Consider the following 4158-nt stretch of genomic DNA (forward strand, 5'->3'; position numbering starts at 1 on the left):
CAGCTCCCAGTTTGCCACATAGGGCTTCTTGCCTGCTGGCACATGCTTTCCCTCCGGCAACACAGATGACAGCAATCCCCAAGCCAGATACAGATTAAGCAGCAGCCGAGTCTGATAGGGGCAAGCGTGGCTTTCATCCCTGCTCCTGTAAATGTAATCAGGCTTTCTGGTTGGAGAGAGCAAATCCAGAAGGCTCTGCCTAGCTGAGCAGATGAGAAGGAAATGCTGAGAGCAGAGCACCATGGCCATGTCTCACACAGCACTTGAGGAGCAGTGATGTGTTGCTTGCCACTCGCTACACATTGGTTTCGTGGTGACCAGCCCCTTCCTTAGGAGAACATCCTCTTCAGCTACAGATGTGGGGATCTGTGGCACCTGCTAACAGATGCCCAGCAGGTCTGCAGTGGTTTTTCTTGGAAGCTCTGAAGAGATTGCACCCTTCTGCATCTTCTAGTTGTTGGGATCCCACGTCCTTCTACCCCCAGAAGGCCCCTATAGCTGAGGCCCTGGCAGTGATTCTTGTGCTTCCACCTTGCTGCAAGGACACCCCCCCCGCTCTGCCCCCTGCTCATGTCCAGAGCAGAGCTGGCTGCCTGGCAAGCGCTGCATCGCTGATCTTCCTCCCTCCACTAGTTGGCTAAATTCTCAATAATTTCAATCTTGGAAATCCCCCTGGTGACAGGGAGGGGCATGGGGTGGGACTCCAACCCAGTGTATCCTGTATGGAGAGGAACCTGCAGTTGGTGTGGGAATACAACCAGTGTACATACAGAGTAAATGGCTACAAATCCAATGGACTTTTTACAGTGTAATAAATACATCCTGTAAATGAATGTTCCAGTGTTGCACTCCTTTTCTGTCGTGGAACTTTGGCTCAGAGCTTTGGGAAAAGTGGAGTTTGCTTGTCAAGGTGCTGTGCCCTGGCTCCACATACCAAGATCTTTCAACAGAGCGCTCTGTGTGGAGGGAGCACAGGGACTTGTCATCTCATGGCAGGGCTGCAGTGGAGGTTGGCCATCAAGGGACTAATCAGGAATGGTTCCCATCATGGACAAAGCAGAGCTGTAATAGTGAGATTGCTCTGGAAGAAAGGAATCATTTCACATGGGCTGTAAAATTTCTGGTGTTACATTGGTGTATGCTCATGCACCACCAGGACTGAGGGCAGAGATAGGGCTGAGGAGCAGGTGCTCTGCACATCTGGTCATGGTGCCAGAACATAGACCTCGGTGACAACTCAGCTGACATTGGTGATTCCCTGATGAGGAAGAAATCCTTGTTTCCATGGACAGGACTCAGAGTTGGAGAGGGCGTAAGACGTACTTCCAGGGTACTTGTCATGGATTTGAACAATTACACTTCCCTCCTGGTATTTTCTACTTTGTTTCATGGCAAGATCCACGCAGTGCCACGGTGTTCTCAGAGCTGCATGAGGCACCAGTGTGTTCCCTATTCCAAGAGACTCCTACAGACTTGGTAAGGGGGTTAAAAACTTGGGAGTTTGTTTGAATTGCATAAGAAAAGGTCTAAATACTGCATCATGGAAGAGTAATGTGTGTACTAGGAGAGTCCTGATAATAAATCCTGGTTCCCTAACCCCATTTCTACCATTCCTGGAATATTTTCACTGCTGCCGCAGTTTCTTCCTCACCCTCCACTGCCTGCAGATTGTATTCTTCCAGCCCTTAGATGTTTACATTCATGTATTTGAGTCCTTGTGCTGCTCATGACCCTCCTGTATCCTGCCCCTCTCTCTGTCTTGACTTTCTGAGCCTTCATTTCTATTTACAGCTCTGTTTCTCTGCTTGTGAAAGCTTTAGATGGTTAACTTCTTGTAAACGATTGCTCAATTGTCAAGTGCCTTGATATCAGAACTCATCCCTAGATGCCCTCTGATCCCTAGGTGGTCCTCTGACTTTTTGGAGTGGTGTCAGCTAATAGCAAAGCTCCATTTTGCCAGCTGCCTTCAGGTAACTCTTTTGGGCGCATGCTGTGTTTTAACCTGTGTTTGCAAACCTAGCTTCTACTTGAGAGCATTATCTCTTAACTCAGACAATTACGGTGCAAAGCAAAAGCCACATGAGGAAACTGCAGGAAGTGGGACTAGAATGGAAGGAATGTTGACTGGAAAGACAGAATTGCACTTTAAACAGTTTTCACTAGACTGTAAATAGGAATGGAGTGGAAAACCAGAAGGAGAATTCTTTGAATGTTGTTTGGATTTTGCAAGAGTGAGGTTTAATGTTACACAGAAAAAAATATCAGGGGAAGTATTGAACTGAAAGGAGATCAGAATCAACTGACAGGTAGCATGTGTTACCTGATATGTTTATCAGTAAGCCTCTTGAACTCTCTTTGTAAGTTAAATTACATAAAAGCCAGTCATACTACTAATGACTGCCGGTGAGGAGTGGTGTTTACAACGGTACTCTTTGGATTTGTCCTAGCATATACTTTCTCTAGTCTTGGACTTCTTTCACATTTTTACTCAGGGTCTGACTCACTGTTTCCTAGAGGAGGCTGAACAGACATCACTGTATTTTGTTCTGTTCACCTTTAAATCAAGGACTTCTACTGCTAAAACAGAGTAGAAATATGTAGTAGGATTTAGCATGTGCCAGTAGAACACTTTACTGTGGAGATGGTGTTTTCCTCATTGGTATGAAGCTTCCTGGTGTGAGAAGTTCTATGGAATGATAAGCCCTGGCTGTAAAACATACATTTGGCACTGAAACTTATGAAACAGAAGCACTGCTGCTTTTAGTTTCCAATTTAAAAATTGGATCTGAGCATACTCAAAAGACCTGGTCTGTAAGAAAGATTTCCATGGAGTATCAACAGTGAGCTGGCTTTTTTAGAAGTTACCCTCACTCCTATAAATGCCAGCTGTCGAACTTCTCTGGAAAGATTTATGCCTGTTACAGAGCCTAATGTGTCCTGAAGGCACTGTGCCCGGCATTTTCGGCCCAGCTGCGCAGAAGGCAGCCCGGCGGGGCTTGTGCTTGTGCCCCGTGGCCCTGGAGTGCTCCGAGCCCTGTCAAGGCTGCTGGGGGCGGCAGCCCCGGCACAGCGGGCATTGTTCCCAGTGTCCATGTGATGAGGAGGCTGCCGGGAGAGGGAGGGCCAGGCCTGCTGCCCGCTGGCGGACAGGAGTGCACGGGGCAGCTTTGAGAGCACAAACGGCTCGGGAGTAAAGTTCTGGAGTGCAACTCTTGCCCCAAAATGATGGGCTGAACAGCAAAGAGAGAGCCCGAGCCCGTGAGCAGGCTGCTCACGATTCAACGCAGAGGACGATGAGATCCCCCAAGACTACAAGTCCCAGTGTGCAGTACTGCTTGTGCGGTTGTGTAACCAGCACCCTGGCCCGGGTGAGGTGGTGGGCAGCCAGGGCTCCTGTCCCACGCAGGCCAGGGCCAGTGCTGTTCTCAGGCGGCTCCTCTCTGCAGAAGGCAGTGGGAAAGTGCAGGCTGTGTGAGTACCGGACGCTCCATGCTCGAGGGGTGTGAGCACCCTTTGGCTACGGAGTATGTGTTGGGACTTGCAAACACATCCCTACAAGCAGCCAGGGGGACAGGAGGGCAGGTTATTGCTGAGTTCCCAATAGGGAAATGGGATGGCCGTGGCCTTACCACAGCCCTGCTTCTCTGCCAGGGGAAGTTATGCTTCCTTTCCTCATTTTTTCTGTGTAAGAAAAATGGAAGTTTCTCTGGGCAGCAGGGTCCTAATCGTAGAAACCGTCTGGGAACAGAGAGGTCAGGCTAACTGGGTCGCGAGTGTCCGCAGGCAGTGGCTGGCAGTGTGGCCGCAGCCATTTAGTGAGAGCACAAGGTCAGTCACTGCTGGGGTGCAAATAGAGCCTAGTCCTCAGGAGGGAACGCTGAGCCCCATGGAAGAAGAGTGGACTGAACAAGGTCTTCTCTGCCTGGCCCCTACCTGTCGCAGTACCTCCTGCCTCGTTCTTTGACAGTGCCACGCTTACAGGAGCCCACGCTTTCGCGGATGGGGGCCCAGGGCTGGTGTTCAGGCAGAGCCCGCATGACCTGGAGCTGAGGCAGGTGAGGGCCCCAGCCCTCCAGCCGGCTGTCGCTGCCCGAGTCAGCAAAAGTTGTTCCTGTCCCCGGCTCCCGGGAGGGGGTGGCTGCTGCGCTGGGGCTGCAC

This window comes from Corvus brachyrhynchos, unplaced genomic scaffold (genome assembly GCF_000691975.1).
Source record: "Corvus brachyrhynchos isolate BGI_N302 unplaced genomic scaffold, ASM69197v1 scaffold61, whole genome shotgun sequence".
In the NCBI taxonomy this organism is placed as follows: domain Eukaryota; kingdom Metazoa; phylum Chordata; class Aves; order Passeriformes; family Corvidae; genus Corvus; species Corvus brachyrhynchos.